Source organism: Phragmites australis, chromosome 24 (genome assembly GCF_958298935.1).
Source record: "Phragmites australis chromosome 24, lpPhrAust1.1, whole genome shotgun sequence".
Classification (NCBI taxonomy): Eukaryota; Viridiplantae; Streptophyta; class Magnoliopsida; order Poales; family Poaceae; genus Phragmites; species Phragmites australis.
Window position 1 is genome coordinate 13,475,560 of NC_084944.1, and position 15,349 is coordinate 13,490,908.

The following is a 15,349-nucleotide window of genomic DNA, read 5'->3' on the forward strand; positions in this document are numbered from 1 at the left end:
AGAGTTGCTAGGTGTTGCTACCTAGAGAGAGGATCGAGGAGTGATCTTACATTGTACCAAGTGGTACGTTGACACCTTGGAGTCTTGTTTACTCACCAGCACCGTGAGCCTTGGTAGCTCATGCTTGTTGACCCTTCGACTTGGTGTGTAATGGCGGTAAGACTCTTGTACAAGGGCGCGAAGACCCTTACCTTAGTAGCTCAAACTCCGAAGTGAAGACGGTGGCAAGAGACCAAAAGAGAGGGTTATGGTGATGCCTTATCTTGGTCACTTGGTGGCTCAACATACTTGAGGCCTAGGTGGCCGGATGCCGTCCGAGAGCAATAGCCTAGGTGCTGCTATAACTTGGACTAGGGGTGACGTTTATGCCATCGACACCATGGGATAACAATCCCTGGTGTCGAGCTTGCTCTCTCTACCATCTTTACATTTCTGTATTTACATATTTGCAACTTACCTTTGCATGTTTACCTTCTTAGAGTAGTTTGCTACGGTTGGATATAGGTTGTAAATCTTTTTGAGTGGTAGAGTAGACATATTAGATAAACCTACACATTAAGATAAACATTGATATAGGTTTATCTTGTGAAGTTTTTGAAGCCAATAAGTTTTAGGTGTCCTAATTCACCCCTCCGCCCTCTTAGGATGTCATCGATCTTTTTCAGTTAGTATCGTAGCCGGGGCTCACACCTTTCACAAAGATACGCCAATCCAAGTGGCATTTAAGCCGTAGTCCCATTTTGGATCGGTTAGGCTTCACCGCCTAGTGAGTTGTGACGTTTAGGGTAGGGATGGATACTGGTAGCGCTCCATGTTTTGACATCACTCACTTCCTCTGCTGAAAAATTCTAATGGCTTGTCATTTGCAAGCCAAAGGTTTAGAGTCACCAAAGAGGGGATGAAGGAACGTCCTACAAACAAGGAGAGGCAGTTTGATGTTTTAGCAAAGAGTATTATTTTATCATCTCTAAGCATTGATACATTCAATTGAGTATATTCTCTCACTAATGCATATGATATTTGGACTAATCTCATTGAAATACATGAAGGCACAAAGGACATGCACAATAAAAAATATCATGTGCTAGTCACTAAGCTCAATAGCATTGAACAACTTGCTCATGAAAGTGCTAATAACATGTACCCACATTTGAATATTCTTATCAATGATATTAATAGGCTAAGTTTGACACCAACTGAAGATGATCAAGTAGTGAAAAGAATACTTCAAGCTCTACTTCTAAAGTACAAGTTGATTGTCTCCATTATCTACGACAACAACAATATTTGCAAGATGACTCCAAGCCAAGTTCTCGGTAAGATCACTAACCATGAGATGACCATGAACACAGAGGTTGAAACTTTCTCCTCATCTGGTGCGAAGAATCTTGCACTCACAAGCAAGCTTTTCACTCACATATGAAAGAGAAGATGAGAATGCAAGAGCAAGAGTCGAACTCAAACAAAGATGATGGTGATGAAGATGAAGAGAGTGATGAAGAGGAAGAGAGTGATGAAGAAGATGAGAAAAGAACCTCAAGTGATGAAGAAATGGATTCCAAGATCACCAAGGTCATCTCAAGATTGGAGAAGGACCTCAAGAGGATCAACGCTAAGATTAATCATCCAATCTCCATGAAAAACTTGTCAACATAATTGATCATATCAAGAAGTAAAGGTAGACCAAGAACAAGAGAGAGATAAGGGAAAGAGGCAAAGTATTTGTAAGCATAGAAAGATGGGTAGTGAAGATGAAGATTCAACCTCAAGTGATGAGAGCTTCACCATCCACTCCTCCAAGAGAAGCTCTTCCTCAAGATCATCATCATGTAAGTCATCATCACACAAGTATCTTATGGCCAAATGTATAGAAAGCGATGTAAGTGATCATAAATTATGTTTCTTCCTTTTCTATATATTCTCCTTCCTAAATGATTTTGGGGTCTTCCTAACTACCTCTAAATGATTTCCACTCATAATATATATATAGTGGAATAATGTATTGATCAATAACGTAATATTTTTTAAACATGTTTAAAATACTTAAATCAAAACCAACAACATGAAGTATGATGTCATAATGTGCTCTTGTTTAATAACTATCTTAGAGTTTTGGGGATGTGACAGTCTCATCTCTCTCTCACCCGGCCTCTCTCACACTCTCTTGCCAATCTCTCTCTCTCTATATATATAAATATATATATATATATATCTCTACCCCCCCCCCTCCACACTGAGACAATGGCGGCTAGGGTTAGAGGCGGTGGTGGCAGCTGAGGTGGGAAAGGGGAAAAAGGAGGCAACGATGGAGTGGCTAGTTGGAAGAAAAAGAAGAACAGGATCAAGCTCACCTTGGTTAGCAACAGCACACCCAAAGATGGTCACGGTGGCACCAGTGAGGAGGTGACGGGGATGGTGTCTTGGGTCAGTGCGGATCTGGCAACAGCGACACGTGGATCCATGCGGCAGTGGCTCTCCCTGGGTCTGTTTTGGCTTCCACGGGTGGAAGTGGCACGATGGCACCTTGGTTCGAGCACTGACGGCAGTGATATTGTGGATCGGAGCGGCAACGCTAGCAGGTCTAACATGAAGTCATGAAGGTACAACATGAATTTTGGTGAAAATCGAACTGTAAAAATCGAAACCGAACTAGACGATTTTCCATTATTTTTTAGCATCTTTGGTTTGCTGATTTAAAAATCGAATTATTCAAACACCAAAAAAACGGAACTGATATAACCGAAAAAATTGAATGCCCAGGCCTAGTGTCCTCACATCAAATACCACATAGATGGATAGAAGGACATCTACTCTTTATATCCTCATTTTTCTCATGCTATCCAGGCCTAGTGTCCTCACATCAAATACCACAGAGATGGATAGAAGGACATCTACTCTTTATGTCCTCATGTTTCTCATGCTATCCAGATGTTCAGTTTATGAAGGTTGTCATCCAACTCTCTCTCTGGCGCGTGTATTTGTTTTTAGTATGTGGCTTGCTTTGTTAGCTAACAAACAACAGTGAAATGATTACATCAAGTAAAAAAAATTGAAAAGGGAAAGCTTTATTAACTCTTAATGTTACATCCAAGTGATACAACTCAAGAGTTTTCTCCTAGCATCTGCATAGCTAAGATGCACATGGCCAAAATAAAAGAACAAAATTGCAAAGCCTTGAAAGGAACCAACAAGCTAGAAAGAAAACACTTAGGCACGATTATTAAGATCAGTTTCAATGTGTATCCTAGATTGCCATCCAAGCAAGCTGAAGAGCTCCACACTCGCTGCAAACATGCCGTTGCAGTAGTAACTAACATGCAATGCTCCTATTACACTACTACACAAAACGTCATCACAGGCGGGTGGTAACACCTTTTCACAGGCGTTTAGTGCACCCGCCTGGGACCGAATGCTTGTGGAAACGAACGATTTCCACAGGCGCAAAACAGACCGCCTGTGGAAATCCATTTTCACAGGCGGTTGGCTTAAGGAACCTCCTGTGAAAATGGATTTCCACAAGCGGCCCTCTTTAGCTACCGCCTATAGATATAAAGATTTCCACAGGCGGTTCCGTAAGAGAACCACCTGTGGTATGTATTTCTTTTAAAAAAATAAGCATATATTTTATTCCCTCCAGATTTCATACAGTTTCAATACAGATTTCAACATCATCAAAGATTTCACAAATTCAATATTTAACACAAGTACAATAATATTCACGACATCACAAGCCTATATTGTTAAGAGTCTTTCTCTCCCACTCACAAAGCCTCGGATGGCTAGCTAATTCACCTCCGTGATCAAAGAATTTGCCACTCTTGTGGATGACTTCATGCATAATAAATCGGCACATGTCACATTGGATGTTTTGGATATCTTCATATGTGAGAGATTGGTTGGTACATTTGATCATCCGTGCCTGGAATGGAAACACAAGTAAAAGAGTTGAAACACTACTGACAACGGAAACATAACCAAATAAGAATGTGCAGGTGCAATGATGACTTACGTCCTTAGGGTTCGTTGTGTACCTCCCGTTTACCCTAAGAAATTGGCAAACATAGTATCCACAAAAAACGCTATTGAAACCTTGCTTGTGGCACTACAAATAGAAACGCAACGTATTCGTTAGTTCAATAAGACTCTTCATCATAAATAGTGAGATACAAGCATTAAAAGTGTGTTATTACCGAAAAGTGTGTACGAACCGTCATCGCATCCAACTTGTCTGTATCTGTATTCCACCTTTCATTACGTACCACTTGAATGCCCTATTCGAATGCCAATAAGTAATTATCAATTCATAAATGATTTATATGAATTTTATGTATGGAGATTTCCTTTACCTCTGTATAACGTTAATGAAATCTTGGTAGGATTTTTGTTGAAGATTGGCTGAGTTAAGGACCACAATTTTGCTCGACTTCGGCATCAGCATTATACAGATATAGTGGTCGCTACATGAATACTTATGTTAGATTCTTGATCGATCAATTAAGTTGAATACTTATGTTAGGTTCATGATGTATCACACTTACTTAAAGTTGTAGGGAGCCAAGATGTAGTCCTTCTCCTGCATTTCTAGAATAGCTCTTCTTATATAGGTTGACATTTCAAGCCTACGTGTTTTGGTCATTTCTCTTATGACCCTTGATTTCTCCTTGTTACTCTTCCCCTTAATCTTGGGGTCATCAGTCCTCAAGTTCACAACCATGTTAGGCTGGAAAATTCGTTGTGGATTAATGAATCCAACGGGTGCCTTCAACTTTTCCGCATCGTTAAATTGCATCCTATAGAACAAGTCACTAGTCATTAGCTTCTGTAGCATACATTGGTAGATATATGAACGTAAGGGTAGATTGTAGGCACTTACAGGCACCACGCGCTTATGAGATTGACGTCGAGTTTGTTGCGGCGGAACAAAGCGTGCATTAAAATCCACCATGAGATAGAAGTCTCTGCTTAGATAAACGTTAGCAGGGACAGAAGCAGTTATTATGGAGAACCCCACGCGACATGCCCTCATGTACCATTCGTGGAATTTCCTCATCTCCCATGAACATTCTTTGAGTTGAAATGATGGCAGAAATGGCTTGCCATGCTCATATTTCTCAGGAACATCCAGTGTAGGCAAGAAATCCATCTGAGAGGTACTTAATGTTTTGCACATCTCTTTCGCGAGATCGCCCTTCACTGATTCCTGAGCGGATGATGCCTTTCCTTTTGATGAGGTCAGAAGCCACCTCTTCACTGGATCAGGTAGAGTCTTTTCGTAGGGGGTAACCATGACAGGAACTCTCCGATGCTCAGGTGAATGTGGTGGAGGTGGAGGTGCCTAAGTCGCAGAAGGTGAAGCATGATGTGAAGATGCCTGAGGCGGAGATATTGGGCACGAGGGTGAAGGTGCCTGAGACGGAGAGGCTTGGCCCTGGGGCAGAGGTGCCTAAGGTGGAGAGGCTCAGCTCTGGGCCGAAGGTGCCTGAGGCAGAGATGCTGGGCGCGGAGGCGGCCGTGACGCTGGTGATTGTGACTTCTGACGGCTGAAGATGATATCCCGTCTGGACCACAGAATGAAGTTGCCAACAACCTCATCGAGAAGCTCGATACCCTCAGGTGTGCTAATGTCTAGCTTGTACTTCATGAAAAGCGGCTGCACTGAGTCCACTTGTACCCTGGCATAACCGGCCGGAATGTCTTGATTGTGAAACATACGGCCTCGAATGGCCTGGCCTATGGCAGCCTCGACAGTGAAGTCTCCCTTGCCGACCGGAACATGTAGCATGCAGGGGGTAGCCTCTGTGATATCATCCACAAGATATCTCTAATTATCGGCCTAAGTGGACCCGGCGCTGCTTCGAAAGCCTGGGCTCGTTGGTTGCTCTATCAGCATTAATGCCGTCCTTTCCTTCTCTTTTTCATTCCACATCTTCATGAATTGGACCTTGACCTATTCTTGTATCTGTTCCTCTAGGGTCTTCTTATATCTATTACGAGTCTTGTACTGGCCCACGGCTTCTGGGAACCCATGCTTCCAGGCCTTGGTAAGTAGGTCATTCTCCCTGTCGGACTCTAGAGACCCTTCCTTAGCAATACGTTGAATGGTCTGGGTCACCTCCATGGTCTTGGGGCTATTGAAGGCTAATTCCCCAGACTCGGTTCGTTGTGACCGAGCGTAGACCCAGTTCCTGCTTCGCTCGTCACAATTTTCCAAAGGGTTTGGTTTCCCAGCCCTGGCAGCCTCTTTTTCTTGCCTCCTCCACTCAGGTATTTTAGGGGTGTACCCAGATGAGCCCAGCTGATGGTGGTTCTTGTTCTTCTTCGCAAGGTGCTTGAACGATTCACCCAGTTTGATGGCCTCAGGTGGTCTTCTGCCTAACAAACTCTGCCCATTGGTCTGGCATAATCTTTCCGTATTTATTAAAGGGTACCAGGTTCTTCTTCACGAAGTCCTTATTCAGCACACTCTTCCAGCCCCGGAAGCTCTTTCCAATAGTTTCCAATGCATTCTGTTTGGCAGCTTCCTCTATTCCCAAGGGGAATCGGATGGTTCTTTGTAATGTTGCCCACAGGAACTCCTTCATCTCATTCGGTAGCAACCGCCAATCAGTTATAGTGATTGGGACGTACTCCTTAACAAGAAATCTGCAACTGTTACGGAATTTGGTGCAGGCCTCACGAGGTGCAACAGGCTCCCGTTCAACACCGACCTGTGTTATTGTATAAATGCTGGACGGCAACTTGTTTCTGCTACGCTTGCCCCTTCTTTGTTTCAGTGTAGGCCCAGAGCAACCTGAAGTTTTGGGCACAGAGGTAGCGATGGGTTGTGGCGCAGAATGTTGTGGTGCAGATGATCGACATGAAGATCTTTGCACCCTCACCCTCTAGAGAAAAAAAAGGAGAGTTGACATGAACAGAAGATATTCCTCTATTTAAGAAGTATAAAATGCATTGACTTAACTAAATACCTCTTTGGCGGGATGGTAGTCGTTGTCACTTTCCCGACGTCGGATCTCCCGATCACACGGAACAGGGCTCGGGCTATGATACGAGCCCGAGCTTTCACTGTTGTTGGAGGAGGACGGCTGATGCGGGCTTGGGCTCCTATCTCACCTCCCGCTTTCTTCCGCTCCATCTTGTTTCGAGGCGTCCTCTATTGGGAGCGGCCTCTGTACCGGGGCGCCCTCTATTGGGAGTGGCCTCTGATGAGGACATCACTCCCTCGGATACATACAATGATCCTCCATTGAACTTTCAAGGTCCAATCACAAGAGCTCGCGCACGACAATTAAATTTAGAGGTGAGCTCGTTCCTAAGCAACTCTTTATATAATTTTGAGAATAGATTACTACCTAATGATTATGTATTGCTTAGGAATCATGGAGAGGACAAGGAGACACATAGAGGAAGGCTTGGAGGCGTGGAGGAGCAGCTAGGACGTCCAACAACAGCAGGAGGTCCAGTCCAACTCGAGTCCGAATCAGCCTCGACCTCCAGGACCAGCGAGCAGTAAAACGGACGCCCAGGACGCATCCGGACTCCGTTTTCGACGATTCACATATGGTTGGAAAGATAATTTCATAAGGAAACCAATGGCGTTGGTTTGAGGTCCAAATTCCTTCTGAGTCAACGGGAAACGTCGAAACAACTTAGCGTCCAGAATCTGTCCCGGTGCTGCGTCACCGTTTTTGGTCCGTTGGGCCGTGTATCGTCGTTGAGCCCATTAGGGGGGCGTGACCAGGGGGTGTGACGACCCTAGACCCTTATTATCAGCCGCCGCCGCTCTCGTTAGGGCGGGTTTTGCTTAGATTATTCTGTCAAGAACAGTTTCGCCGTTTCGTCGGTTTGTGAGACCCCAACTCGTGAGATTAATCATTCATCTGCAATTTGGTTTCATTCTTCCTTGTTCTTGCTTGTGTTCTTCGATTCGCAGGCAAGGATTTTAGCCTTCTTGGTGAGGTCAACCGTGCAACGCCTGTTGATAACCAGAGGAGACGTGGTGCTGCGATTGCGGGGTTTCGGATCGTGTTGTTCGGAAGCCGGATCGACTTGTGTCTCGTTTCCACCAAATCGAGAGTTACCAGAACCTTTCGGAAGATCGGGAACCCCTGTTCATATTAAGTGGTATTCAGAGCTTCAGGTATACTGTCAGGTTCATATCTACCCTTAGTTTCGAGTGTTTTCGCCTTCGTTCCATAGTCCACTGCCATATCGTTTTTTTTTTCCTGTCCTACAACCCTTCCGCGCCTTTAGCTTTTGCATATTTCAGTTTCAGAGTTCGTCGTGTTGAGTTTGTGTCCTGGTCAAGGTCTTGTTGCTGGTTAGGTCGTGTTAGAGTCCAGTTCGTGTGTTTTCCCCCACCGTTTCCATCAAACCCTAGCCTCCGTCGCATATTTTCCCCACTTTCTTCCCGTTTTGTCCTCTAATTCGGAGTCGTTTCTCAAATCGGGCATAACTTTCGCGTACGAACTCCGTTTTCAGAAAAGTCACAGAGTTTTTCGCATCGAAACGGCATTTCGGATCCGTTCGTCTCCGAAGTTTGAGTTTTCAATTTCCAAATATTTTTCTCATTTTCCGGCTGAACTTCAGAAAATTCTACAGGCCACGTCTTTCACTTGTTTAAGCTCAAATTTTCTGTGGTTCCCTCTTGTGTGCTCCTAAGTGAAAAACAAATATCAAAAAAATAAAAAGAAAAAGTCGAATTTTCCCAAAAAAACAACGACAGCCCAAAAAATAGAAAAAAGAGAGGGGCAAAAGAGGAACAATATCTAGGGAGCACATAGAGAAGGGCAAAGTGAGCTGTGTTAGCGTGTGCTGTTTAGTTCTTTGTTTCTGTTGCTCTTGCTATCCATCATACTTGTTTCTCCACCTTGTTTATCACACATACTTGGTACTTGCAACACTTTAGGCCAGCAACGAGAACAAGTACTTGGGACTATAAGTCAGCATTACTATCTGTTTCTGATTTGTGTTCCACATATACATATTTGTTCTCTTTGTGTGCCTTCCAAGCTCCACAGATTCTTCTGGACAGCACTGGTTTGCATCCCTGCAATCGCTCGCACGCCTTCCAGGTATCCTTTGCTTTGCTGGTAAGAACCCTGGTAAGAGCTTGGTAAGGTGTCTACCTTTGCTGATCTTGATTGAGAGGCACCACTCCACCTTTGTAGTACGATTATTAGGGATAACCTTCACTGTTTGTTGTTGTGTTTGTTTCCACAATGTCAGTTGAAGGAGATAAAACGCCAAAGGACTTCAAGGAGTGTGTCAGCCAAGAGCAGCTACAAGCTGTTGTAGACAATGCTCAGAAGGAGATGAAGGAGACAGTCATCAAGGCTGTCACTGAAGCGATAATTGAGATGAAACTCGCAAACGCGGTTGAGCGGGTGGACAAACGGTTATCCGAGCTCACCGACAGGGTAAATGCTTTGGAAAACCGTCCTGTGCACAACGAAGATGTGAATGGAAGCAACACCGGTGATGAGTTGTATGATGACGATGTTAATGTTGATCCAGCGGCGACATTGCAAAACAGATTACGGCGTCGTCTTCGCACTAACACCACAGGTATGGGTGGCGTTCCACATCACCACCACCATCGAGGTATGTATAATCGAGCTCCTGAAGATCCTTATGCTAAGGTTAAATTTACTATACCTTCTTTTTCGGGACATTATGATGCTGAGGGATATCTTGATTGGGAGATGACAGTAGAGCAAAAATTTAGTGCCCACCAAGTACCTGAACAACATAGAGTTAGACAAGCCACTAGTGAGTTTAAAGATTTTGCTATTATTTGGTGGACTGGTTTAGCTGCAGATGGTGCTACACCTCGTACATGGGAAGAGCTTAAGGTTGCTATGCGTGATAGATTTGTTCCCCCATCTTATCATAGAGACCTGCGTAAGAAATTGATGCGCTTAGAACAGGGAGATAAATCTGTGCAGGATTATTATGGTGAGCTTCAAAAGGGCTTGATGCGTTATGGCATAGTAGAGGGAAACGAAGATTCTATTTGTCGATTTTATTCGGGTTTGAGACGTGAAATCCAGGATATTATTGATTATAAAGAATTTAACAATGTCAACCAGTTGTTTCAGTTTGCTATGCTTGCAGAGAAGGAGTTGCAGGGGCGTGAGCAGCAGGGCAAGTACAAGGCCAGCACCACATACACGCCGCACACAGGACCATCCTTTGGGCTGTCCAAACCATCCACTTACAGGGCTCCCTCACCAGCGAGCAAGTAACAAGCAGCTACGGCACCAAATCCGGTCACTACACGACCTTCAGGCTCAGGTAAAAATTCTGTTTTGCAGGGACCTTCCAAGAGTGCTTCCTCTGTTGCATCAACAGGACGCACCTCTGGCATTCAGTGCCGTCACTGCCATGGATTCGGTCATGTGCAGAAGGATTGCCCAAGTCAGCGGGCATACATTGCAACGAAAGATGGGTACATCAGCGCCTCTGACATTGAGGAGGAAGAAGAAGAAGAACCAGTTGTTGAGGAGAGCAACGAAATCTTGGGCAGTGATGACACAGCGACCTATAGGAGCATCATTGTGCAGTGGGCGCTCAGCACAAAGGTACAACAACCAGAGAAGCTGCAACGCCATAACTTGTTCCAGATTTTCTTCGTCAGCCAAAATCGGCGAGCACGTGTCATCATCGATGGAGGTAGTTGTAATAATTTGGTGAGTTCAGATTTGGTCAAGAAGCTTGGCTTGACCACACGCCAACACCCCCATCCATATAACCTTCAGTGGTTTAATGATGCTGGAAAAGCTAAGGTAACACAAACTTGCAGAGTTTCTTTTTCCATTAGTTCCTATGCTGATTATGTTGACTGTGATGTGGTACCTATGGAAGCTTGCTCACTTTTATTGGGTCGACCTTGGGAATTTGATAATGATGCTATACACCATGGTAGAAGTAATACATATACTTTTATGCATAAAGGAAAGAAAATTACTTTGGTTCCTATGACCCCTGCTGAAATTGTACAAGCTGATAAAGAACGAGCTGCTAATTTGCGTGATACTAAATCTGAAAATCAGCAAGTTGCTAATTCTCTTTACCCACCTAAAAAGGATAAGTCTCCACCTAGTTCTAAGGTAGAGGGCATAAAATTGAAGGGTGGTGTTATGCTTGCACTAAAAAGTGACCTTGCTGAAATTTCTAATAATGATATTTGCTACACCTTGGTTTGCAAACGAGTTTTGTATTCGCTTGATGATGTTATTAGTTCGATACCTCCTGCTGTCACTAACCTTTTGCAGGAGTATGAGGATGTTTTCCCAGCTGAGATACCCCCGGGACTGCCACCTATGAGAGGGATAGAGCATCAAATCGATTTGATCCCGGGAGCAACATTGCCAAATCGTGCTGCGTATCGAACCAATCCCGAGGAGACTAAGGAAATTCAGCGGCAAGTCCAAGAGCTTTTGGACCGCGGGTATGTACGTGAGAGCCTTAGTCCTTGTGCTGTTCCTGTGATTTTGGTTCCTAAGAAAGATGGTACTTGGCGTATGTGTGTTGATTGTAGAGCCATCAATAACATTACTATTCGATATCGCCATCCTATTCCTAGACTTGATGATATGCTTGATGAGTTGTGTGGCTCTGTAATTTTTACAAAGATCGACTTGCGTAGTGGTTACCACCAAATTAGAATGAAACTTGGAGATGAATGGAAAACAGCTTTCAAAACTAAATTCGGATTATATGAGTGGTTAGTAATGCCTTTTGGTTTAACTAATGCACCTAGCACTTTCATGCGTTTGATGAATGAGGTTTTAAGAGCTTTTATTGGACGATTTGTGGTGGTTTACTTTGATGACATATTGATTTATAGCAAGTCTTTGGATGAACATATGGATCACTTACGTGCTGTTTTTAATGCTTTACGTGATGCATGTTTATTTGGTAACCTTGAGAAGTGCATCTTTTGCACGGATCGAGTCTCTTTTCTTGGCTATGTTATTACTCCACAGGGAATTGAGGTGGATGAGATGAAAATTGAAGCCATAAAGAGTTGGCCGGTGCCCCAAACCATCAAACAAGTGAGAAGTTTTCTTGGACTTGCAGGTTTTTATCGTCGTTTCGTGAAGGATTTCAGCGCCATTGCTGCCCCCTTACACGAGTTGACAAAGAAAGGTGTGGTGTTCCATTGGGGTAAGGCACAAGAGGAGTCCTTTGACACTTTGAAGGACAAGCTTACGCACGCGCCATTGCTGCAACTTCCAAATTTTGGTAAGACCTTTGAGCTAGAATGTGATGCTAGTGGAGTTGGCATTGGAGGTGTTTTGATGCAAGAAGGTAAGCCCGTTGCATACTTTAGCGAAAAATTGCATGGCCCTGTTCTTAATTACTCTATGTATGATAAGGAATTGTATGCACTTGTACGTTCTTTAGAGACGTGGTGTCATTATTTGTGGCCTAAAGAATTTGTTATACATTCAGATCATGAATCGCTTAAGTATCTTAGTTCTCAAAATAATCTGAATCGTAGACATGCTAAGTGGGTTGAATTTATTGAATCTTTTCCTTATGTTATCAAACACAAGAAAGGGAAGGATAATATAATTGCTGATGCTTTGTCTAGACGATATGCTTTGTTGTCCCAACTTGATTATAGAATTTTTGGACTTGACTCAATAAAAGAACAATATGTGCTTGATCCTGATTTTAAAGATGTATTGCTGAACTGTAAAGAGGGACGTACATGGAACAAGTTTGTGATCAATGATGGATTTGTGTTTAGAGCTAACCGTCTATGCATTCCAGTTGGTTCCGTTCGTCTTTTGTTGTTGCAGGAAGCACATGGAGGAGGATTGATGGGACATTTTGGTGCTAAGAAGACGGAGGATATGTTGGCCACACATTTCTTTTGGCCAAAGATGAGGAGAGATGTTGAGCGGTTCGTGGCACGCTGTACCACATGTCAAAAGGCTAAGTCTCGCTTGAATCCACATGGTTTGTATATGCCTCTTCCTGTTCCTTCTATTCCTTGGGCAGATATTTCGATGGACTTTGTTTTGGGATTGCCTAGGACTAAGAGGGGGAGGGATAGCATTTTTGTTGTTGTGGATCATTTTTCAAAGATGGCACATTTTATACCTTGTCATAAAAGTGATGATGCCGTTTATATTGCTGACCTCTTTTTCAAAGAGATTGTTCGCTTGCATGGTATGCCTTCTACTATTATTTCAGATCGTGATGCTAAATTTTTGAGTCACTTTTGGCGCACTCTATGGAATAAGTTGGGTACAAAACTATTGTTTTCTACTACTTGCCACCCACAAACTGATGGCCAAACGGAGGTAGTGAACCGCACTTTGGGTACCATGTTGAGAGCTATTTTGAAGAAAAATTTGAAGATGTGGGAAGAATGTTTGCCCCACGTGGAGTTTGCTTATAATCGGGCAACACATTCTACCACCAAGGTAAGTCCTTTTCAGGTAGTGTATGGTTTTACCCCTCGCGCTCCTATTGATCTTTTGCCTTTACCTACCACTGAAAGAACACATAGTGATGCTAGTGCACGTGCTGATTTTATTTGTAAGTTGCATGAAACAACTAAAATAAATATCGAAAAGATGAATGAAAAGTATAGAATTGCTGGTAGTGAAGGTAGGAAAGAAGTCAAACTTGAACCGGGTGATTTAGTGTGGTTACATTTAAGAAAAGATAGGTTTCCAGAGCTGCGTAAGTCTAAATTAATGCCAAGAGCTGCTGGTCCTTATAAGATAATTGAGAAAATAAATGATAATGCATATAAACTTGAGTTGCCACCCGAGTTCGGGGTTAGTCCTTCTTTTAACATTGCAGATTTGAAACCTTACTTGGGAGCCGATGATGAGCTTGAGTCGAGGACGACTACAATTCAAGAGGGGGAGGATGATGAGGACATCACTCCCTCGGATACATACAATGATCCTCCATTGAACTTTCAAGGTCCAATCACAAGAGCTCGCGCACGACAATTAAATTTAGAGGTGAGCTCGTTCCTAAGCAACTCTTTATATAATTTTGAGAATAGATAGCCTCTTAGGCTCCATGGTACTTAATCGACAACTGGATTATTGTTACATAGAAAGATGTAATAATATTACTTTAGAGGAAGGAAAAGGAATCAATGTATGTGTTTTAAACTTTTTGTATAGGAAACAAAAGGAATCAAGTGGCATTATTATTGAGCCATACTTAATTGAACTAACTATTTCGCTTTTCTTAATCTACATTTTTTGAAAAATCATCAAAATGTTGATCTTAAATCACCTCTCCAACTTCATAAATTTCTTCCTTCAATCTAACCCTAACCTAACATTGGAAGCGGCCTCTGTGCAATGTTCATTGGCACTAGGCCATGTAGGGAACATGTTTTGCTTTCATATTCAAAGAAAGTTGACCATGCAACAACACTTGGTTCTTTGTCTTGATCAATATCTTGACATGATTTGCCTCCAACAATGGTAATTCATCGCATGTATCTGATATCTCAAATAACTTTCAATTTATTCTTTTCTGAATTTCAATGGTAAGTCTCCTACTGTTATATTTGTGAAAACAAGCAAGATGATAAACTCAAAATATGCTTACAAAATGAAATGGTTTGAGCAAGGTAGTACGCACAACAAGTTTGGTATAATAAAATGTACTGTTGGTTATTGGTTCGATGGCAAATAGGTTAACCAAGTCATTACTAGGGATTTTTGACATAGCTAGCTAGCTATTGCCCATGAATTGAAATGCTTCATTATTCTAATTTGCCCATGAACTTGAGAACAATCTCACTTATAGATATGGCTACTAGAATACAACTGCTTAAATATCTCTTCCCAAAATGCAATATGCCTCCTTTTATAATCAATGTATATGTAGCAAAGAGTAAATGTTGTATTTTTTTTATTGATTCCTACAGAGTTATGCATAGAAGAAATAGGACTGAAATAAGAATCCTTGTGCACTCATTTATTTTCCTTTCCATTTTTTGCTTTATACATGAGGTACCAATGCTGTACAACTTCTTTTACATGTCTAGAGTTGGCCACTCTCGTATGTTGGTTTATTTATACCAAATTGGGGCTGGCTTCTATGTAATCCCAAGTTTGTAATATGCATTGTGTACTTGTTCCATTTAATTTGTTGAAAAAAGAGGTCAGCTGCTCTGTCACCATTCAAATTGCATGCATATTGTAAGTTTCTTCGACTACCACAGAACATGCAGCTCAACGGCACGATGGCCAATAATTTCAATGAAATCCATTCAACCTGCATCTCAACGGCACGATGGCCAGCATCACAAAGAGAGGAAGGCACAACACGGCTGGCCGGAGCACCGGCTACGACAGCG

General features: G+C 42.7%; 1 long non-coding RNA gene across 1 annotated transcript; it reads right to left on the bottom strand.

Annotated features, from left to right (window-relative positions):
- Window positions 1-3,738: 3,738 nt before the first annotated feature.
- Window positions 3,739-4,817, bottom strand: LOC133906955 (uncharacterized). The gene is made up of 3 exons (XR_009907882.1): window positions 4,191-4,817; window positions 4,010-4,102; window positions 3,739-3,919 (listed from the first exon to the last, which is right to left on the bottom strand). It is a non-coding gene; the product is annotated as an uncharacterized LOC133906955 (long non-coding RNA).
- Between the last annotated feature and the right edge of the window lie 10,532 nt (window positions 4,818-15,349).